Below are 24,999 nucleotides of genomic sequence, written 5' to 3'. Positions count from 1 at the left end.
GGACTTGGGCCATCCTCCACTGCACTCCCTGGCCGCAGCAGAGGGCTGGCCTGGAAGAGGGGCAACCGGGACAGAATCCAGCACCCCAACCGGGACTAGACCCCGGTGTGCCGGCGCCGCTAGGTGGAGGATTAGCCTATTGAGCCGTGGCACCGGCCAGGATAAGATTTAATAAATCTAGTAGGCGCATCAAAGGAAGTGAAAATGGGACTAGGCATATGGCAATAGGAATTAACATGGGAAGAACAAGGATGGGGTGAACAGTGAGCGTGGGCTGAAGACACTAGGTGAACATTTTGATCTTAGACAAGCACCCAGGTAATGAAATAATAGAAGATTTCCAAATTTTGCCATGTACTCAAGAGTCATCCTCATCATTGGAACTGTCTCTGACATCCTTTCCTTCATCGGTGTTTTTTTTTTTTTTTTAATCATCCTTGATCAACTCCAGCTGTATGTCCCTGTCCTCAGCAGAGTCTTCTGTCTTCCCTCAGACTCCATCTTCACGTTAGTCTCACATTTCTTCGGGGAGCTGCTGCTCTGCTTCTCTTCTCACTTTTTCTTTATCTCCACCCTGTCACTCCCCGTCTTCGTGGAGGAATGACACAGGACCCTGCGCTGTTCTTTTGTCTGCTCGGCCCTCCCCGGGTTTGCTGCTGGTTCTTCCCAGGTTGGCTACCGACCCTTCCACCTCCGTGGAAGGGCGGTTCCCCCTAGCCACTTTCCCCACTTCCGCGGGGGAGCGGCACACCGCCGGCCGGCTCTCTCGGGGGCTGCACAGGTGTTCCTTCAGATAGATGTTCCTTCAGATGTTCCCTGGTGCATGTTGTCTCTCTCCTCCTTTATAGTCCTCTTCCACCAATCCCAACTCTGCTACCCACACGCCGAGTACGCTGCTCTCCTCCAATCAGGAGCAGGTCCTACAGTTTATTGGTTGAACTGGAGGCAGCTGTGTAGAAGCTGTTTCTCCCTTCTCAGCGCCATATTGTGGGAGAGCAGATGCATAGAATAAGTCTTAATTCCAGTAGCTTAGTCTAGTCTGAGTTGCTCCCAGTTGCTCCCCACACCACCCCCTTGTTTGCTTTGTTCCTTTTCCATGTTTGTCCAGGCTTTCCAATAGGGAATCCATTTATTATTAGTATTTTTTAAATTTTTCTGGATCAACTCCTTCTTAGTGGCATGAAGGCCATCTCCTTTCAACTTTTCAGATCTGGAGGAAGAGCCTGGCAGTCTGAGTTGGAGCCACTTTTGCCCCTTTGTGAGGTATTTTCCTGACACACGCTGCCTTTTAGAGGACTCTACGACCTGAGCAATAGGAGGAGGAAGGGGTAGAGGAAAATGTTCTGGGTAACTGTGCATCCTGCCATGATAATCCCATTGCAAGTCCCGCTCCGAGTCAAGAGAGGAGCAGTACATCTCCACTGCAGATTGTTCCACACCTGCTTTTCCTTGGTTCACTTTCAACTCTGCAGCCAGATTAATATCTAAAATCTGCCAGCAATCATTTTGCCATCCTCTGCTGCAGCTCAGGTATTTCTCTGATTAATATACCGAATGAAGGCAAAGCCCTTATGAACAGAGCAGTTCATAAATTTGCCAGACTTTCAGAAGATTGCCTCCATGTCAGACTTCTTGACCACAAGAGTGTTGGGAGGGGCCGGCACTGTGGTGTAGCAGGTAAAGCTGCCGCCTGCAGTGCCAGCATCCCATATGGGCGCCGGTTCAAGTTCTGGCTGCTCCACATCTGATCCAGCTCTCTGCTATGGCCTGGGAGAACTGTGGAGTATGGCTCAAGTCCTTGGGCCCCTGCACCCGCGTGGGAGACCCAGAAGAAGCTCCTGGCTCCTGACTTTGGATCAGTGCAGCTCTGGCCATTGTGGCCAAATGGGGAGTGAACCAGTGGATGGTTCATTCTCTTTATCTCTCTCTTTATCTCTTTGCCTCTCTTTCTCTCTCTGTGTAACTCTGACTTTCAAATAAATAAATAAATGTTTAAAAAAAGAGTTTTGGGATTCCTAATGAATACATGGGAGTTCATGGAGTATTGCTAGCCACTGCATTTGATGATAGGTTCTTCATAAAGCCAAAAATATAGTTGAAGATAAAAAAAATCTCCTTCAAACAAAGTTCCATTAACATGTATTTCAAGTGCTTTGTAACCAGAAGGGGGAAGGAGAAGAGATTCGATTTTGAATCTCCTACTTCTGAGTTTCATATGGATAGGCCAGCTGCTGCTCAAGGTAGGCAACAAGTCCTCAACTGTCTTGGTCTCTGTACAGAATTTGGTTGCATTTTGAATTAGAAACCACCATTATCCCTTAAAAATACAACTGATGTCTTTACAGTTGAAATTAAATCATGATATTCTTAGAATTCTTATACCTAGGAACTAAACTGAATCTGTTCTTTTGATATTAATATCACATTGACATGAAAAAATAAATTATCAGATTAAAAAAATAAAAAATTAAAAGAAGGGATGAAGAGGGCTTATGTTAATTAATATGAAAGATTTTCCCTGCCCTTTCTCTCTAACCTACTTCTTATTACATAAGAGGAAGCCCCCAAAAGGCCTTGAAATGAAGTCTTTCTTTTCCTTTTACAACTTACCAGGTCATAGCCCTCATTACCACACCTCAATTTAAAGAGAAGACAAAATGTCCCCTTCCCTTTGGTCTTTGAGCACATTAAATGAACAGTTGCTGTGAACAGCTGAAATATACTCTGTGGGATACACTGATATTTTCTAGATATGTCATCTCTCTTTGGGTATGAACAGCAACCACAAAGCCTTTTAACAATGAACAGATTTTAGAAGCAAATGGGAACTGTTTTCAAATGGAAACTCCTTTCTATTTCCAATTAAAATAACTCCAATAAACAACAAATCTCTTCTATGATATGGAAGTATGTCCAGAGAATACTGGTTGGTTTTTTGTGTGTTCATGTGTGTGTGTCGGTTTCTGAAACAATATAGTTCACCATTGCCACTTATTTCTATTTTCTCTGGGTTTCTCCTATTTCCATAAATTGCATTGACAAATACTTAGTTACTAGTCCCCTTAGTCTTTTTTAGGGCACATAGAGTGACCAAAGAGAAAAAGAAAGAAAATATTGCACTGAAGTGTATCATAGTTCATTTTCAGGTTATTGCTCGGTAGAAACCCTCAAGAGACACATTATCTAGCCAGCACACTTATCTTCATGAATGCATTACCATAAGAAAAGATCTTTTTAATAGGATACTAAGGCAACCACATTCTTGAAAGCAAATGCAATTTGGACACTAAAGTGGCATAAGTATGTATTAATATTGATTTTTAAAAAATATTACTCAATGCAAAACATACAGCATTGGAAAGAATAGTGTAATATGAAGCTGGACTGGTGGTAAGGAAAAGCATCTTGAAGCTCCTTAGACTGCAAAATTGCCAAACCACCACATCCTGAAGAGCACTGTACATGACCATATCTGTCATAAAATTCTACAGCAAGTGAGTCATAGTTTTTAACATCTTACCCAATATATTTTAATATACATGTTCTGAACAGTTCTTTATGTTAGTGTTTCCTTTAATGAAAATTATGAAGACATATCCATGGTAATGTCACGTGCCAGACTAGATCTGCATGATTCACTATAACTAATTGGACTCTTAAATGATCACTTTCTTTCTGTACTTTTATTACTTATGAGTAAGCAGAATTATAGGAAGACAAGCAGCCCTGGTCACATCTGATGAGGAAGAAATGTCCACCAGAGGAACCAAACATATGAACAATAACTAAATACATCTTATTAAAGAAGTAAGGAATAAGCCCGTACGTTAATGTGCATACACTCACACACAACAGAAAATGGAAGAACATTCTAAAGAGATTGTCAGTGTCTTAAGGGGCAGTCAGAAGAAAAAATAATGCATGCATGTTTTTGCCTATACAGGAAATGACAACTACAACTGAATTTGTCATTACATACCAATACATTCTAAAATAAACGTTGCAGAAGAGGAAACCCTTGGTTGACTGTTTCTAAAGCAATCGCCAGAGGCATAGTCTCCTACTGTCACATCTTCCATGCCACATGGTCCTTTTCCGAGCAGCAGCAGATTAGTGAGCCCAGGAGTCTAATCTGGGTGATTATGTGTGGCTGGCCAAACATTCTCCCCATGGATTCAGGTCTTTCAGGTTTCTTGATCTCCACTGTTTTTAAGCAATTATGTTAAATAAGCAACTGACAAAATATTTTATTCTTATTGAAGCTACATTTTAGTTACTGATGCACAAGGCCACATATAGCTATTTTGTGTTTTATCATTTGAAAAAAAAAAAGTCAGAGATACACCCTTAAATGAGCCAACAAGCACCTGTCAATCTCTTAAATATGAACTGAATCCTTATGAGTCATGTAGTGTTTGACTCTCTGCCCTTGCTTTTTCGAAGACGACGCCATGTTGACTTCTCAGAATACTAAGAACCCGGTACGGGTAGGGCGTGCACCTAGGAATGGCTGCACACAATGCCAAGACTGGAAGGGGAGTGAAGGTCAGTGCTGAAATGGGTCAAAATGTCAAAGCTAGGACTGGGGAAGGAAGACTGAATATGCAAGGAAAGAGTTTCAAGACAGAATAGAAATTAGAAAGCAGGTAAAGATGGGCCAGCTTCGGACACCACGGACCCTGAAAAATTAATCTAGGCTGAACTCAGGCATGAAATTAGGAAACAGGAGGAAACCCAAATCGCAGGGTTGGACAGTACAGATGGTCCTAAATCCGAGCAAGCATCCAGGAATTGAAGGGACAGGCTTGGCATGAAATAGACAGACGCAAGGCATGAGCAACACAAAAGATCTTGACATGAGGTGAGTATTCCTGGCTTTGTACTGCTGGGACCCTCGATGATCCAGCCAAGGTCGGCTAGCAGAAATGAGGTAAATTGATAAAATTCCCAGCCTCATTAATTTGGTTATTTGAAACAGCTTTTCTTTTGAAAGGATTTTAAGTTTGAAATAGTTTTCTACTATAATGAAACAACATATCTTCTTCAGGGATTGGGGAACGCAAAGAAGGAAGATGACACTTAGAGGAAGGAGGAAGAGTTGTAATAAAGAAGCGAAGGGTTACAGTAGGATAGTGGGGAAGATGAATATTGGTAAATCCTGACTTTAAATTGTGCTATTAGCATTCTGAAATTACTTCTATTTTCTTAGATCAAACATATGTCTCCCTTTCTCGAAAGTTCTTGGGTTGATTTTTAATATCTTTCCTATCTATAAAGGAAAATAGCATACACCATATATTGATACTTCTATTAAGTAAATATCTAGTGTTTCTCCCTACATTTATTATATTCAAATAGAAATATCCTTACTTTAAATGCTGGATCCTTATGTGTAGGAATGTTTAAATGTTTAAAATGTGAGACCACACAGAATGGTGCAGTGATAAAAATTCATTAGGTTAAAAATGCAACTTTAACTTACTTCATCTGTCAATAAACAAATAGCTCTTAAATAGTTGAGCTTCCAAAGTATATGAGGTACTTCAAAACTCCAAAGAAAAGGGAACTGAAAGATAAGCTTATTTTAGTGCAAAAAAGTTTAAATCCACAATACTGTTTTCATACTGTGCATCTTCCATGAACACGTGAAGATCCCTAAATAACCACCTTTACGAATAAAAAGAAATTGACCTAGAAATTCTGAGTAGAGAAAAGGAAACTGCATGGATCAAAAGGGTTCTCCTCTAGCTCACTGTGTGTTGACTTAAATTATTATAAAACCCCTGCTACATCCAATATGTGTAGGATCCTGTACAAGGTGAATCTCTGAGAACAGACTAGGATTATTCTGATGAGAATTTCCAATTTGAATGTAGTGAGCCTATGTATACCTCTAAAGGAACTTGTTTCATAGCTGATTAACTGACAAAATTGTTTTAGAGTTGATGAAATTATGGAAGTGTTAATAACAGGCTGAAATTATTGCCAATGGGCAATGAGAAACAAAAAGAACAAAGCACAAACTCATCTATGTTGTATCTAGTAAACATGACTTTGAGGTGAATGTCTATTATTTATTTTTAGCAGCTTTATTGAGATACAACTCATATGCCACAGATTTCATGTAACTAACACATTTTAACACTTCTTTGTAATATTCATCTTACTAATTTTGTTTTGATTAAATAAATATAACATAAAATTTACAATTTAAACTATATAATTTAGTACCATTCATTACATTCACAGTGTGTGCAACCATCACCACTATTTCCAAAAAGATTTCATCAGAGTGAATCTCCACAGCCTCCAAGTAATAAATTCCTATTCACCCCTCCAGCCAGCCCCTGTTGATCTTTAATCTATTTTCTGTCTCTATGAATTTGCTTATTGTAGGTACTCCATATAAGGAAGGTCATAAATATCTTTCCTGTTGTGTTTGTCTTATTTTAGTTTGCATAATGTTTTCACCTTCCATGTATACTGTAGCACATACTGTAGCATGTATCAAAACTTCAAGCCTTTTCATTGATGAATACTTTTCCATTGTATGCATATGACATATTTAGTTGATCATGGTTTGTGTAGACTTGCTGGATCATGTGGTACTTTTATTTTATTTTTTTTTAAGAAAGAACAGTTTTATTTAGAGCTCTACTACTTTACATTCCCACCAACAGTCTGTGGGGGTTTATCCACATCCTCAATAATTATTCTCTGCAATATGATTATTATTGCCATCCTGGTAGGTATAAAGTGGTTTTCATTTGCATTTCTCTTATCACAAATTATGTTGATTATCATTCATGCGTTTATTGAATCTTTGTAATCTCCTTGAAGAAGTATATATTCCTGTCCTTAACCATTCTTTTTTTTTTTTTTTTTTTTTTTTTTGACAGGCAGAGTGGATAGTGAGAGAGAGAGACAGAGAGAAAGGTCTTCCTTTTGCCATTGGTTCACCCTCCAATGGCCGCCACGGCTGGCGTGCTGCAACCGGCTGATCTGAAGGCAGGAGCCAGGTGCTTCTCCTGGTCTCCCATGGGGTGCAGGGCCCAGGTACTTGGGCCATCCTCCACTGTACTCCCTGGCCACAGCGGAGAGCTGGCCTGGAAGAGGGGCAACTGGGACAGAATCCGGCGCCCTGACCGGGACTAGAACCCGGTGTGCCGGCGCTGCTAGGTGGAGGATTAACCTATTGAGCCACGGCACCGGCCCCTTCACCCATTCTTAAATTGGGTTGTAATTTTGTTCTCCAGGTAGGATTTTTCATATATTTTGGATATTGAATTTTTATTAGATAGATGACTTTGTATATTTTCTCCAGTTTTGTAGATTGTTTTGTAGATTGTTTTCACTTACTTGAAAATAGCCTCTGATGAAAACTTTTTTATTTTGATGAAATCCAATTGATTTATTTTCTTGTTTTTGTGGTTGTGCATTTGGTATCATACCCATTGCCAAATTTAAGGTCATAAAGATTTACTACAGTTTTCTTCTAATCGTTTTATGTGTTTAGCTTTTACATTTGGTTCTTTGATAAATTTTGAGTTAATTTTTGTATATAATATGAGATAGAGGTCCAATTTCATTCTTTAAAAAAAAGATCTATTATTTATTTGAAAAGCAGAGTTACAGAGATGGAGAAAGAAATCTGCATCTGCTGATTCCCTCCCTAAATGGCTGTAATGGAAAAGGCTGGGCCAGGCTGAAGTCCAGAGCCAGTAACTCCATTTGGGTCTCCCATTTGGGTGGCAGAGGCCTAAGCAGTTTGGCCATCTTCTGCTGTTTTCCCAGGTGCATTAGCAGGGAGCTGGATCAGAAGTGGAGCAATTGGAACTTGATCTAGTGCTTATATGGGATGGAGAGGGTCACAGGCAATGGCTTAACCTACTATGTCACAATTCAGGTCCCCAAACTTCATTCTCTAAAATTTTTTAAAATTTATTATTTATTTTTATTTTATTTGAGAGCGATAGAGAGGCAGAGAGACAGAGATATCTTTCACATACACTGGTTCACTCCTCAATGCTTATACCAGCCAACAGTGGGTTAGGCCAGGCCAATGCCAGGAACAGGGAACTCAGTGCAGGTCTCCCAAATGAGTGGTAGAAATCCAAACAATTGAGCAATAACTCGCTGCCTCCCAGAGTGTGCATTAGTAGGAAGCTGAACTAGTGAGCAGAGCAGTGACTAAACTCAAGAACTCCAACGTAGGATGTGGGGTCCTAAGTAGTCTTAACCTACCATGCTAAATGACAGCCCCACAGAACTTTATTCTTTGTATAAGAATTTCTGGTTATCCCAGACTATCTACTGAAATGACCATTTTTCCCCATTCAATGGATTTGACGCCCTTATCAAACATCACTTGGTCTTAAGATGTGGTGTTTAGGTCAGGAATCTCAATTCTATTCCAACAATCTATTTGTCTATTCTTATGTTAATACTATACTATTTTGTTTATTATGGTTTTTTCAATTTTTTTTTTTAAGACTTAAGATTTGAAAGAGTCAGAGAGAGAGAAATCCTCCATCTGCTGGTTCACTCCCTATTTGGGTACAATGGCCAGGACTGGGCAAGGCTGAAGTCAGGAATCAGGAGCTTCTTCCAGGTCTCCCACATAGGTGACAAGGACCCAAACACTTGGCCTTCTTCCACTTCTTTTCCCAGGCCATTAGCAGGAAGCTGGGTCAGAAGTGGAGCAGCCAGAATATGAAATGGCACCCATGTAGTCTTGTGGCAGGTTTTGAAACTTAAAGGTGTGAGTTCTCCAATTTTTCAAGGTTGTTTTGGTTATTCGGTATGCTTGAATTTGAGAGTTTGTCTTCATTTTGTAATAAAAGCTGCTGGAATTTCAACACAGAGTGTGTTGAATCTGTAGATTTCTTGGGTTGGGACTAATATCTTGACAATAGTATCTTCCATCTGTTGGTACACTCCCCAGATTGCTGCAATGGTCAGAGCTGCACCGACCCAAAGGCAGGAGCCAGGAGCTTCTTCTGGGTCTCCCACACAGGTGCAGGGGCACAAGGACTTGGGTCATTTTCCACTGCTTTTCCAGGCCATAGCAGAGAGCTGGATCAGAAGTGGAGCAGTTGGGACTGGAGCCCGTGCTCATATGGAACGCTGGCATTCTAGGCAGTGGCTTTACCTACTGTGTCACAGTGCTGGCTCTGAGTTAGATCTTTTTTAAGTGTACAAATCCTTAATCTCCCTGGTTTAATTTATTCCTAGGTTTTTATTCTCTCAGATGGTATCGTCAGTGGAATATCTAAATTTCCTTTTCCCTTTAACTGTTATTGTTATTATGTAAAACTCAATTGATTGTCTTGTACCTTATAGCTTCATCAAAATTTTTATTAGCTCCAGCAGTTTTCTTGCGAATATTTTGCATAGTTTCCATATGTGAAATCTTGTCTTGTGAATAGAGTTTTACCTTTTGTTTTCTATTGGAATGCCATTTTCCCCCTATTTAGTATCTTTGGTAGTGATTTATTTTTGATAAACACACTTATCTCCAGCTTAGTGGAGATTATAGAATCTTCCCTAATATAAAATCAAATTCTAATGTTAGAGTATAGGGAAAATTATGGCAATGCTTAGTGTGTTAGAGTGGAGTCTGACTGTCATTCAAAATGAAAGTCTATAGACTATGTAAATGAATGACACTTTAACCATATTGAAAGGAAAACAAAGACAGTGAAGACAGTTGTCTCGAATGTTGAAGAGAACTTCTCAGGAGGATGACAAGGATAGGCAATGCAGGACAACGCCCAAACTGCTTTACCGCCTGTGGTGCAGGCATCTCATATGGATGCTAGATCCAGATCTGGCTGTTCCACTTCCCATCCATCTCCCTGATAATGCGCATGGGGAAGCAGAGGAAGTGGTCCATGTCCTTGTGCGCCTGAACCCACATGCAAGACCCATATCAACCTTCTGGCTCCTGACTAGCCCAGCACCAGCCGTTGCAGTCATTTGAGGAGAGAACCAGTGGATGGAAGATCTCTCTCTGTCTCTCTTTCTCTCTCTCTAACCTTGCCTTTCAAATAAATAAACAAACAAATCTTTTTTAAAAAAATTGCCTCAAATCTCAAGGCTTAATGATGCTATGAAGTCTACTAATCAGTCTTTCTCTGCTCTCTCGTCCCAACCCAGCATTTTATTTATTTATTTTTGTTGTTGTTCCAATAGATCTACTTTTGTATTTAGCTTCCTGCTCGATTTAGCCCAAGACATTCAGTGAGCTGAGAGCTGAGTTTTGCCCTCTGTCTCTTTCCATTCATTTTTCATTAGGCAGCCCAGAGGAGGAGTGTGGCTGTTTCCATGAAGTTGAGCAGAGTAGACTATGCACAGCCTTTCTAGAAAGTGAAAAATCCATATGACTGGAAAAAATTAATTTGGCATTAATAACTCATTTTATAATATTTGAAAAACAAAGGTCTTGTTCCTTGTACATATCTTGAAAAATGAGAGATATGGAACATCCATGTAGAAAAATCCAAATTTTCAAGTGCATGTTTAGGCTATGAAGTATTTAATTTGTTACCATGGGGGAAAGACATTTTCTTGCCCTAAAAGTACAAGTACATGTTTTAAAAAACTGTATCTAAATTGTGAAATACAACCATTTCACTGGTGGAAATGGAATTCATTTATTCTGGGCGTCATGCCTATTATATTCAGTTTGGTTAGCCTGATTAATAGTGAATCTGGGGTGTCCCAGAGAAGTAAATCTCAATTATACTCTCTCACTTCCACCTCTGTCATTTAAAACTCTTCAATTAAGTTTGTCCAAATATTTCCAGTCTTATGACTGTAGGAGTTTGAAGCCTTTCTGAACGTGCTAACCTGTCAGATAAATTGAAAATTTACAGAAATCCTAAAAAAATATTTCTGGGTTTCTGCTTTTATTCATATCTATTTTAAATGTTCATTAAACATATTTCTTTCTACCAACAAGTGATATATTTAGAACAAAACCTAGGATATTAATAATCTTTCCCCATCCTAGCCTCCAAAAAAATGAGTGATGTTCCTTTGTTTTTGTTTTGGCTCCCTGGTTTTATAATCTAGGGAGATAGATATTTTTGGTTTGTTTTCTTGTTTATTTTTAACATGTAGTAACAGTAAGCAATTGATGCACTGTTTTTCCTAAGCAACTGTCAGTGCCAAGTGAGTCACTTGTATACTTTTCCCCTGAAAGCCTTAGATAAATTTTGTTTTGTGGTTGCTCTCTGATAATTTAAAGTCCAAACATTAGCTTATTTAAATATATTGTTTTTAAAAAAGTATTATGAATTTTAATTTTATACATTATTTTGTCCTTTTCATAATAAGGACAGACATAGCATATTTGCAAGAAAAGAAGACAAGCAAATAAAATATAGGAAGGAAGTTAGATGAAGGGGAATTTGAAAACAGGAAGAGCTGGTGCCGCGGCTCACTAGGCTAATCCTCCACCTGTGGCGTCGGCACCCTGGGGTCTAGTCCTGGTTGGGGCATCGGTTCTGTCCTGGTTGCTCCTCTTCCAGTCCAGCTCTCTGTTGTGACCCTGGAAGGCAGTGGAGGATGGCCCAAGTGCTTGGGCCCTGCACCCGCATGGGAGACCAGGAGGAAGCACCTGGCTCCTGGCTTTGGATTGGCGCAGTGCGCCGGCTGTAGCAGCCATTTGGGGGGTGAACCAACGGAAGGAAGACCTTTCTCTCTGGCTCTCTCTCTCTCACTAACTCTGCCTGTCAAAAAAAAAAAATACAGGAAAATAGAACTAAGCGAGATGTAATGTGATGGATAGCACATGCAATGGGGATAATCAGATTCCATATATTAATCAAAAGTGGATACAACTTTGTCTTTAAGAATCTAGACCAGGCTGGTGCTGTGGGTAAAACAGCCATTGGCAGTGTCAGCATCTCCTATGGGTGCTGGTTGTGCTGGTTCCCATCCAACTCTCTGCTGTGGCCTGGGAAAGCAGCAGAGAATGGTCCAGGTCCTTGGGCCCCTGGAGGAAGCTGCTGGCTCCTGGCTTCAGATCAGCCCAGCCCTAGTTGTTGCAGTCATATGGGGAGTGAACCAACAGATGGAAGACCTCTCTCTCTCTCTCTCTCTCTCTGTCTGTCTCTGTAACTCCACCTTTCAAATAAATAAACAAATCTTTTAAATAAAGAATCTAGAATTCAAATTTAAGTTTAAACAGCTAATTATATAAGCCATACTTTCTGGGGTCGGTGCTGTGGGGCAACGGTTTAAAGCCCTGGCCTGAAGTGCCTGCATTCCCATATGGGCACCAGTTCTAGTCCTAGCTGCCCCTCTTCTGATCCAGCTCTCTGCTATGCCCTGGGATAGCAGTAGAAGATGGTTCAAGTTCTTTGGACCCTGCACCTCTGTGGGAGACCTGGAAGAAGCTCCTGGCTCCTGGCTTCAGATCGGCACAGTTCTGGCCATTGCAGACAATTGGATAGTGAACCAGCAGATGGAAGACCACTCTCTCTGTCTCTACTTCTCTCTGTAACTCTCTTTCAAATAAATAAAATAAATCTTAAAAAAGCCATATTTTCAAAAAGAAACAAACTGTGCACTTAGAAGCACAGGTTATCTAACTAGAGATATAACCTTTGCTGTGTAAATCCCATAACTGTATTCTAGTGGAACAAGTCCTTGCAACATTATTTTAGGAAGCAACCATGGTTTCTCTAGATTGTTTCAATTAATCTTTCAAAATATCAAGCTGAGTCTATGCCTGGGTGTGCATCAGGAAAGAATTCCAGGAGATACTGGTGAGGAGGGAGAAGAGACTTTAATGAGATCTTTTAGCACAGCTCTGTCATAGACAATTTGCTTTTGGGTTCTTTTCATCTGCTCATGTTTATCATACAAGTGTCAACACCAAGTTTATAATTTATAGTGCATAATTATAGTGCAACATATTAAATATGCTACAAGAATCTATAGGTAGAATGAAATTACAAAACATCATAAAGTATTATTTTAAAAGTAAATTGAGTCTATTGACTCAATCTAATCTCATTAAGTGTACACTGCTATAAAACATCGTGTTATCTGACCATGACCTAAAAAGAGCCCATATCACCAGGAGAAGGAAGTGGAAATAATCAACGACATAAGGTCTCTACTTCTGGCAAGATGATGAATTTTCTTTCTAAAAGAAATAAAATAAAAAATTTGGGGAAGAAAGAAAGAAAACAAGCCAGTTTGAAAAAGTGGTGACAAAGTAGGGGAAATGTCTGCGAGCTCAGATGTTCATTTTCAAGTCCTCACAGACCAGATGTTTGGGTGAAAACCTTGGGTTTGCAAGCGCAACCAGAGATGCCACAAAAGGGAGAGGAAAACATTCATCATCTAGGGTCACAAAACCAAATGGCTGGGACACCAAATTTTGCTAAACTCATTCACATGATATAGCAGCTGCCATATGTGTCTTCAACTCCTTTTAGGCAGGAAATAAATATTCCGACCGCAAAACCTGTCACTGTTTAAAGTGCTCCTGCTGTGGCAGAGCGCTTCAATGGGAACATGCCCAGGAATATGGATGCAATTATCCTGAGTAAAGCTGACCCAGGTTCCTGTAACTGAACCTTACGGAAAACACTTGCTGCCAATGGGAACTCAGCTTCAGTTGGTTTCTTCTTTGCTGAGTGCAGTGTTAGCAAATTCACAACCACCTAACCTAAACCAGATGCAGAGTGTGAAAGTCTCTTTGGAAACAGAATTGAAAGTGCAGTTTGAAAACCCTTCTCAACTTAGTAAGGTTACTATGAGTTCATCTTTGGGAAATAATTAGAGAAGAAGATTTACATAGAGAGCTTCATCACAAACAGATAACAAAAAATTAGGTATAACCTCAGTGTCTAAGAACAGAGTGATTACATGATGATCCATGTACTTGAGACATAATTATACAGTCCCTTTCAAGGAATGCTTTGCAGAATATTTAGTGTTGCAGAGCAGTGTTTCTCAAAGTGTGATCCATGGACCCTCAGAGGTCCTAAGTTTTACTGGGGATGGATTCTACAAATTTATTTTTGAAAAATAGTTATATTATTTATTACACACACACACACACACACACACACGGAATAGAGCTCCCATCCACTGTTTTACTCCCCAAATGCCCACGATGGCTGGGACTACGTGGGGGCTTAAACCAGAAGCCAGGAAATCAATTTCACCTGGGTGGCAGGAGCCACTTACTTGAGCCATCACTGCTGCTTTCCAGGATCTGCATTACGTCAGGAGCTGGAGCTGGGACTCCAACTCATGGACTCCAGTGTGGGATGTGAGCAGCTTAGACAGTGTCTTAGCCACTAGGCCAAAGACCCATCCCTAAAACGATTTCCCTAACAAGACATTTGAAGGGGCTGGTGCGGTGATGTAGAAGGTTAAGCCCCTGCCTGCAATGCCCGTATCCTATATGGACATCGGTTTGAATCCCGGCTGCTCCAGTTCCCAAAGAGCTCCCTGCTAGTGCACCTGGGGAAGCAGTGGAAGATAGCCCAAGTACTTGGACACTTGGACCCAAGTAGGAGACCTGGAAGAGATTCCAGGCTCCTGGCTTTGGCCTGGCCCAGCCCTGGTTGTTGAGGCCATTCAGGGAGTGAGCCAGCAGATGGAGGATTCATCTCTCTTTCTTTTTCTCTCTCTTGCCTCTGTATTTCTGCCTTTCAAATAAATAAATAAAAAAGGAAAAAAAGAAGTGTCATCTTCAGCCTCTTTAAAAAAAGACACATGAGGAAAAAATTCATTCAACGTTCAAGCTATCAATAAATTTTTATTATAATTGGCTTTTTCACTGGGTTGATATTTGCATAATGTTACAAATGCACTGGTGCCAGTGCCAGTCAAGGCTATGGTATCAAAATCCATGTATACTTCACCACCATGTGTTTGAAGTGATCTTTTAAAAGTTATTTTTAATTAAAAATGAATTTGATAAAGCAGTAAAATGTATTTATCATGTTAATTTTTAATTCTTTAATACAAGTCTTTTTTAATATTCTGGAAAGGATGTATGTAAAGTGTTTTTATTCAAGTATGAGTTGTTTTGTGGAAAACCACTTAACTGAATGTATACTTATTTATTTAGTTCAATCACTTTTTTTCACAGAGCAATACTTATTTGAAAGGATGACCAATAGACCAATAATTATTCCCATTAGGGCATTTTGCAAACATTTGCATAAAATTGATAAAGGAAGGTTTTTATATGCAAGGAAACATTCAGTAGTATCTATTTCTAATGAGAAAATGCCAACTTCCAAAATATTTAAAGTAAAAAAAAATTATGTTTTCTGCCATGAGTATAACAACTTCAAAACATTTTAAGGACCTGAATTACAATATTTTTTTAACACTTGACAAATTGCAAAAATCACTGAACCAATATTTTATAAATGAAAAATATATGTTACACAATTACACATGGATCAAAGAATCCATTCAAAGTGCAAGATAGGCCAGTCAGTTTTAATATATCAGGACAAAAATTTTATTGATGGGGTTTCAGGTTCTACAATTATAACTATACTTTACCACAAAAGTCAAGTTTTGGGGTAGCATAAACATACCCATAATTACATGAAAAGCTATTGAAACAAACTTCTCTTTTCAAGTACATGTCCATAGGAGACTGAATTTAATTTGCATACTTCTGCAAAATAACATATTGATAGCTTTACTGAAGAAGCAGGTATGATAATGCCATGTCAGTTCTCACTAAAATTGTGTTTTAGGTTCAGCAGTTCTGTTCTGCTGAGCATGGGTGTGAATGGGGGCTATGTATGAGAAATATTCATTTGCTTGTTTAATACACACGTTTCTCTCAGCAATTTTTGCTAGCAACCTCTCCTGAACTATTTTTTATCTCTTTCTTTCCCCTGTGAATGTGTTACTTCAAAACTCCATAGTTGGTAAAGATCTTTTCTTATAAATTATATTTATTATATGCATTTATATTATATATACATTACATATTACAATTGTCTATAATCTGTTACTTTCGGTAAGATCTAGGGGGTTTACCATTTTAATAGGAGTTAATAAACATATTTAAAGTGTTTCTTTTGGCCAGCACTGCGACTCATTAGGCTAATCCTCTGCCTGTGGCGCTAGCACCCTGGGTTCTGGTCCCGGTCGGGGCACTGGATTCTGTCCTGGTTGCCCCTCTTCCAGGTCAGCTCTCTGCTGTGGCCCGGGAGTGTAGTGGAGGATGGCCCAGGTGCTTGGGCCCTGCACCCTCATGGGAGACCAGGAGAAGCACCTGGCTCCTGGCTTCGGATCGGCACAGAGCGCTGGCTGCAATGCGCTGGCTGTAGGGCCACTTGGGGGTGAACCAATGGAAAAAGGAAGACCTTTCTCTCTGTCTCTTTCTCACTGTCTAACTCTGCCTGTCAAAAAAATTATTTCTTAGTGTTTATTTTTAATATGGTAAAATTTGACAAACATAAACCTCTCCCTTAAATGCTCTTTCAAGTCCTCAATGATTTTTAACATAGATTATTAAAAAGAGATTAATAAAGTTTGGGAATTGTTAGTATAGAGAAATAAGGGAAAAATTCATAGACAGCAATTCAGATTTCAAGATGGAAAGTATAGGTATATGTAAAGTATAGGTATATATGCAAGAATTAATAAAAGTTCACAAGAAGATACACCAAAAAATTAACAGTATATATCTCTGGGTGGTGAGATTAAATATTATTTTAATTTTTTTACTGTCACTTAGCTGGGTTTCCCAAGTTCTATTTGCTAGGTTGCTGTGTATCAGAATCTCAGGGTGGGGGGGGGGGTAAAATTACAGTCTGGAAAAGATCACAAGGTGTGTCCCCTGTTTGAGGTCCCATCTCCACCCTGTCTTAATACTTAAGTCATTTGCGTCACAGAACTGCCTCTCTCCTAGTCTTCACCTTTCTCTGTCTTTCAGCACTCCCCTGTTCCATCATCTCCTCCTGGCTATTTGCCAGCCCTGTTGCACCACTCAGTTTTGTCCGTTTCATGCTTTTCTAACTCCTGCATTTGTTCTTGAATGCCCTCATTGGCCAAAACCTTTACTAACTCCAGAGCCAGAATGAGCACTTTGCTGTATTTTACTATGCACTGTGCATTTTATTTTCAGGCTATGTTGTACTTTCATTGGAATTAAATATTTTTCAAACTAAATTGCTCTATAGGAAAACTCATTCTAATTTCCTTGTGGGATTCTCTTGGACACATAATCTCTTTAGTTGAAAACAGATTGTAATACTGCTGTCTCTGTGATTGCCCTTAGCAACTACCTAATAACCTGCTTCTTCCTAAATCTTTTTAGACAATTTAAATTTGACAACCTGTATAAGAATCTGTCTAGAAAAATGGAGTTATCGGAATTTAGTAATTTACATTTATGTCTTTCTCACTAGGGCAGAATTAAATCTTTATTCTCCAATTTATTCAGGAAACATTTGAGCCCTGACTGGATACTATATACCCTATGGCAGAGCTACTCAGGGCATAGTTTCTGTATGGTTTCATTCTTATTTGGTTATCATTCCATGGTGAGATAAGCATAAATATTTAGAATAAATATTTAGAAGCATTCATAGCAATTTGACAGAATAATTTTACATCTGTTGATGCTAAGAACAAAAAATATAGATTAGTATTTTTCTGTCTTTTTATTTCATTTTATAATATTAAATTTTGTTATATTCTACCAAAATATTGATATATGATGCATCAAAAACAAAAGCAAATGTTAATGGATTTAAAGGGAGGCAAAATTTCCAATACACTAATAATGAGATACTTTAATAGCCCACTTTCATCAACAGATAGGTCAACCAGACCAAAAAGTAATGAACAGACAACAGAGCAAATCTGCACTACCGACCAAAAGGACCTACTAGACTTCTATAGAACATTTCACCCTACAGCTGCAGAATATACATTATTTTCATCAGGGCATGGAATATTCTCCTGGATAGACCATATACAAGGTCAAAAAGTGCTTCAATAAATTCTAATAACTGACATCATTTCATGTATCTTTGCTTATCACACTGGAATAAAGCTAAACATTAACAAAAAAGAAACTTTAGAAAATACACAGACAAATGGAGACTGAACAGCGTGCTCTTAAGTGAACACTGTGTCAGAGAAGAAATTAAGAGAAATAAAAAAATTCTCTGAAATGAATGAAAATGAAAACACAACATATCAAAACATATGGGGTACAGTAAAAACAGTGTTAAGAGGGCGGCTTATAGCAATAATTGCCTACATAGAAATTAAATAAACAATCTAACAATGCATCTCAAGGACTTAAAAAAAAAAAAAACTGAAGAAAATCAAACCCCAAATTACTAGGAGGAATGAAACAATAAAAATCAGAGGAGAAGTAAATAAAATACTAATCAAAAAAACTATATAAAAAGTGAAATGAAGAGTAGGTTTTCTGGAAAAACAAGCAAACAAATAAACAACAAAATCAATAAACTATTGGCTCAACTAACCAAAACAGAGGCAAAGGGAGAAGTTAGAAATTAATAAAATCAGAGATGAAAAAGGACACATTAAAACTGATTCCACAGAAATACAAAGAATCATTAAGAATGATTACAAATAGCTATATGACAATAAATCAGAATATCTGGAAGAAATGGATAGATTTCTGGATATATACAATTTACTAAAATGAAGGTATGAAGACATAGAAAACCTAAATAGACGAATAACAAAGACTGGAATTGAATCAGTAAAGAGCCTCCCAATAAAGAAAAATCCAGGACCGGATGGTTTCACTGCTGAATTTAATCAAACTTTTAAGGAAGAACTAATACCAATTCAACCTAAACTATTCAAAACAATTGAAAGGGTGAAAACACTTCCAAACTCATTCTATGAGATCAGCATTCCCTCAATCAAAATCAGAGAAAGACACAATAGCAAAAGAGAAATATAGACCAATATTCCTAATGAGCAATGATGCAAAAATCCACAATAAATACTAGCAAATTGAATCAACAACACATCAAAAAGATCATCCACCCAGAGTAAGTGGGATTTATCCCAGGAGGGCAAGGGTGTTTCAACCAATGCAAATCAATAAACATGATGCATGTCATCAACAAAATGAAGGATAAAAACCGTAAAATTATAGCATTAGATTCAGAGAAAGCATTTGATAAAATACAACACCATTTCATGACAAAAACCTTAAAAAATTAGGTATAGAAGGAACATATTTCAACACAATAAGGCAAGATGTGACAAACCCACAGCTAGCATCACATTGAAGGGGAAAAGCTGGAAGCATTTCCATTAAAATACAGAACCATAGAAGGATGCCTATTCTCACCATTTTTATTCAATACAGTTCCGGAAACTTTAGCCAGAGCTAGTAGGAAGAAAAGAAACAACAAAGTGAAGAGAGAACTAACAAAAAGAAGAAAAATATTTGAAAACTACACATTTGATAAAAGATTAAAATCCAAAATACTCCACAATAACAAAATAACACAAAAGACTCCACAGCAACCAAATAAACATTTCAGTAAAGAAATGGGCAAAGGAAATGAATAGGCATTTTTCAAAGGATGAAATACAAATGGCCAACAGACGCATGTAGAAACAGCTCGGGATCAGTCACCATCAGGAAAATGCAAATAAAAACCACAATGATGTATCACCTCACCCCAGTTTGAATGGCTAACATCCAAAAATCAGAAAACAAAAAATGCTAGTGAGGATGTGGGAAAAAATACCCTAATTCACTGTTGATGGGAATGTAAACTGGTACAACCATTATGGAAGACAGTATGGAGATTCTCCAGAAAACTAAAAATAGATCTCCTCTATGACCCAGCAATCCCACTCCTGGGAATATATCCAAAGGAAATGAAATCATCAAATGAAAGAGTTATTTGCACTCCCATATTTCTAGCAGCTCAATTCACAATAGCTAAGATATGGAATTAACCTAGATGTGCACCAACTGATCACTGGATAAATATTACTGATCACTGGATAGAAAAAGACTCAGCCATAAAAATGAATGAAATTCTGACATTTTCAACAAATTGGATGCAACTGGAGAATATTATGTTAAGTGAAATAAGGCAGACTCAAAAAGACAAGTATCATGTTTTATTTGTAGTGGTAAATTTAGAGTGTAAAACTGTGTGCATGTTGTATCATTCAGTATATATTTATAATCAGTGCTTCACTGAATCAAGCCATGTAAATGGCAATATAGTTTTATTTCACACATTAAAAAAAGAAAAGGAGGGGGAATTGTGAGAACTCTTGGGGTATTTTTAATGCTTTTTTCTTAATTTGGGTGTTGGTTATGGGTGTAATCAGATGACTAAAAAAACTTATTTACCTATATACTTAAGTGTGTTTCTTGGTATGTATATTCAATAAAACAGTTTTAAAAATTATTCATTTATTTGAAAGACAGTTACAGAGAGATAAAAAAGGAGACAGAGATCTTCCACCTGCTGGTTCACTCCCCACATGGATGCAATACCTGGAACTGGGCCAGCAGCCCAGTTCTAAAGCCAGGAGCTAGGAGCCAGGACTATCCTCTGGTCTCCCATATGGGTACAGGGGCCCAAGAGATTGGATCATTTTCCATTGATCTCCCAGGTGCATTAGCAGGGAGCTAGATAGGAAGTTGAGCCTCTGGGACTCAAACCAGCCCCCATATGGGATGCAGGCACCGCAAACAGTGGCTTTACCTGCTCTGTCATTGCACTGGCCCCAATAAAATGTTCTAAAAATAAAAAACAATTAAAAAGAGCTAGCCATTTACCAGTCACAGTTAATATGGCTCTGTTCATTAATAAGAAGTGTCTGAAATGTGAGCAAATGTTGATTTTCCTGATTGGCATCTACTTTTTGTTCATTAAGCTTTAGCTAGCTACCTCTTCTGAAAATATTATTTTCTCTTTATTTCCCCTTATGAATGAAATGCATCAAAGCCACCAGTTGGAAAGGACCAGGTATTTTATGACTTTGATCAGAAGGAAATCTTTTTCCATGTAAAATTTTCTATATGAAAACTCACTCTAATTTGCTTTAGATGCATAATGTGTTTGATTGAAAACTGATTGCAGTGTTGAAGTTAATTATCAGCCTCTGTGATTTTCCCTTAGCAATTGCTTAGCATTTCCTCTTTCTAAATATTTTCAACAAATTAAAGTTGACAATTCTACGTAAGAATTCTATGTTAGGTTCTAGAAAATACTCAGATGTCTGGAAAAGTGGGCTTATTATGACTCTTGAACATACCCAAAGTCCTTTAAATGTACTTCATTTTGGATTTGCTAAGACATTTGGTTAAACCTCTCACAGAACTGTGGAACTGCAGGTCAGAAAACTTATTAAGAGAATGGAAAAAAGCAATATAATTGCATTCTATTATAGTTATTTTAAAATACCATATTTTCAAAACAAATAGAAATTATAAGCAGACAAGCACACAACTGGAATTTTGTATAGATAGCTTAAAAATGATCATTTCTGGTGGAATTTTCATTAAGCACTCATTAATTTTGTTGCTTCGTATATGCTTTATTCACACTAGCCATGTCTTTCTCTGTCAGTCTTTGCCATTACATTTGTTGTGTTTTCTTGAGGCCTTTTGTCACCTGCTGGATGTCATCCATGAGTCCAGAGTTGAGTGAAATAGCTTCTCCTCACTAAAGCTTCTCAATCTGCTTACTGCATTATCTTCATGCCCAAAGCAAAGCATTGCTCTCCTTAACCTGTGTTTTCCCAGAACTCTCTAGGAAGTGATTGTATGCATTTGATACATGCTTACTGCTGCTCTGAGATTATTTGCTTTAATACATACCTACTTTCTTCACTATAGTATAAACTATTTATTTCTATATTCTCAGCCCCAACACAGTGACTGGCATAGAACAGGTGTCTAATAAATGTTTGCTTATGAATACATGAATGAGTTGCAGAGTTTCTGATTTATGTGTTTCTTTATCTTCCAAGATGAAAATAAGCTGGTCTTCAAAGGTCTGTTTTCATTTTATCCTTCAGTTCTTTGGTGAGCTTCAAATTCCAACTCACTAAACAGACTTGCGAGGATGTAGTCGCATCCCTCAGGATGTTTTTAAGGAGAAATGGTGTCACCAAAGATTGGAAAGTAGGAGAGAGTCTATCAGGATAACAAAGCAATTACTGAAGGAAAATTAAACTGATCCCCTCCCTCATGCTCTGCCCTCTAGTAACATTAATAAAATATAACACTTAGAATTCCGAGGCTCCAGTGAGAGGAGCTGAATATATTTGCTATATGCCACGGTAAAGCTGTGCGAATTTCTAGTCACACACACTTCCCTTATCTTGACTGCTTTCCTGCCCTTTTCATTTAAACAGGTTAGCTCTTTCAAGGAGCATCTCTGATTTTCCTAAAACACATTCATCTAAACTGATTGCTTGCATAAAAGGAAATAAATCAAACCTAGAAATATGTCAGGGACTGCAACCCTGTCTTCTTGCTATGCATGATATACAGTGAACAGAGGGAGAATGCTGAGACCATGCCTGGGGACTATGTTTGCCAAACAGAGAAACCTATATATTGGGACAATGGTAATATTAGATGGCTGTCTTCAGGCCAAATAATTAGAACATGACCTGTTGTACAGTGAAGTGGTATCTCTGTATTTCAATCTGATATTATTCCTTACACCCCGGAGTTTGTGTCCGGTAATAGATTTAGAACAACCTACCAGGGCTGGCAACGTGGCATAGCAAGTTAAGGCATTCCCTGACACACAAGCATCCCCCTTTTTTTTATTTGACAGGTAGAGTTATAGACAGAGAGACAGAGAGAAAGGTCTTCCTTCCGTTTGTTCACTCCTCAAATGGCCGCCACAGCCAGAGCTGTGCCAATCTGAAGCCAGGAGCCAGGTGCTTCCTCCTGGTCTCCCATGTGGGTGCAGGGCCCAAGCACTTGGGCCATCTTCCACTGCACTCCCGGGCCACAGCAGAGAGCTGGACTAGGAGCAACTGGGACTAGAATGCAGCTCCCATATGGGATGCCGGTGCCACAGGTAGAGGATTAACCAAGTGAGCCACAGAGACGGCCCACGAGCATGCTTTTATCAGAGTGCCCGGTTTGAGTCTCAGCTAGTCTGCTTCCAATCCAGCTTCCTGCTAATGTACCTGGGAAAGCAGTGGATGATGGCCCAAGTACTCAGGCTCCTGCCATCCATGTGGGAGACCTGCATGGAATTCTTTTCTCTTGTGTTAACTTGGCCCAGTCCTGGCTGTTGAGACCATTTGGGGAGTAAACTTGTGTATGGAAGATCTCTTCTGTCTCTTCCTCTGTCACTGAAGCTCTGCTTCTCAAAGAAATCTTTGAAAAAGAACAGCTTAGATTTGGCAACAATATACAAACACAGGTATAACTCATCAATGAATCTTGCATAATTTGAGATTTGTATTACTGATACATTGCGTGTAAACTGATTTTGTGTAAATGATATCATAAATGATCAAGGAATTACTTACAGAAATATTAGGGATTTGATTAAAATAGGTAGTCATCAAAATCTAATGAAATTTCTAATTTTGTTCCTATAATAAATATGAATATTGCTTTCTTTTTTGAAGATTCATTATTTATTTGAAAGGCTTTGTTACAGAGAGGCAGAGGCAGGGCCAGAGAGAGAGAGAGAGAGGGAGAGAGAGAAGTCTTCCATCCACTTACTCCACAAATGGCTGCAACAGCCAGGGCTGGACCAGGCTGAAGCCAGGAGCTTCTTCTGGGTCTCCTACATGGGTGCTGGGGCCAAACCACTTGGGCCATCTTCTGTTACTTTCCCAGGCCATAGCAGAGAGCTTGATCAGAAGTGGAAGAGCCAGGACTCCAACTGGCACCTGTATGGGATGTCGTGCACTGTAGGCTGTGGCTACAGTAAGACACAGCACATGCCCTGAATATTACTTTTTTAAAACACTGCTCATTTTGACCTTTCTATGAAAACTAGAACAACAATAACAATAATAATATCATTATAAGTAGTATTGATATTTAGGTTGTCAGATGCCAGGTAGTACTTTTTAGAATCTTCAGGGTAAAATGTGTCACACATTTGGACATACAAATTGAACAGTGTGACATGATGACAATATTGGTCAGGTTAAACATGGTAACTCATTTAATAAAATCAAAATTTCTGGCCATGTAAAATGCCCAAATTTCCTACACTGAGTTCCTTCCATATCCTGGTAGGTTTCTGATACTTCCCTTTGTCCTTCATTAATATTCTAAGATTTAGGTTTCTGATCATGTCCTGGTACCATAGGCCATGTTGACTCCAATAATGGGTCTGCCATGGGCCAGACAGTAAGGCATCAGTTATGTATTTGTCTATACTCAACAATAATATTCCAATGTTTTGATTCATTTGCAAGGAATCTTGTATCAATACATTCTCAAGCATGAAGGCCAAGTATTTCATTTTGAATATAAAATGTTTATTTGGACTCTAACATCCTTGTCTAGACAGGCTGAGTAATCAGATTCAGCAAATATTTATGGAGATGGATTTCTACTTGCCATTTGTTACACTTGGGGGTAAGACTATGAGTAGACAAGGATTCTGCCATCAAGATGCTGGCAGTCTCTTATGGGAGACAACAAAACTGAAAGTCAATCTTCCAAGTGAAAAGAAGCTTGAGAACAAAGGGCTTTCTGAGCTCAGGATGTAGGAGTTGTGTTATTTCTTCTGATGCTGACTTGAGAAGCATTGAAGAGGATATCACTTGTGAAACATACCCTTTTTATGTTTTATTTTTATGACCAATGAAAAAGTAAACCCTGAAACTCTGGAAATTTTTTTAACCCTCCTTGGCTATTAAATCCTCCTTGTCCACTATTAATCTGGAAAGTTGGCAGTTGGCATCACTCATTCTATTCAACTCACAGGGCCTGAATTCCTGAATCGTTGTTGCAAATCTGTAGGTGCTAGCCAT

At 38.6% G+C, this 24,999-nt stretch overlaps 1 pseudogene; it reads right to left on the bottom strand.

The window, feature by feature from the left end:
* Nucleotides 1-358: 358 nt before the first annotated feature.
* Nucleotides 359-24,999, bottom strand: LOC100342313 (heterogeneous nuclear ribonucleoproteins C1/C2-like; annotated as a pseudogene).

This window comes from Oryctolagus cuniculus, chromosome 13 (assembly GCF_051225735.1).
Source record: "Oryctolagus cuniculus isolate XC-2025 breed Fujian yellow rabbit chromosome 13, ASM5122573v1, whole genome shotgun sequence".
Lineage (NCBI taxonomy): Eukaryota > Metazoa > Chordata > Mammalia > Lagomorpha > Leporidae > Oryctolagus > Oryctolagus cuniculus.
The sequence above is the reverse complement of the archived record's forward strand: the minus strand, read 5'-3'. Positions and strand labels throughout refer to the sequence as shown.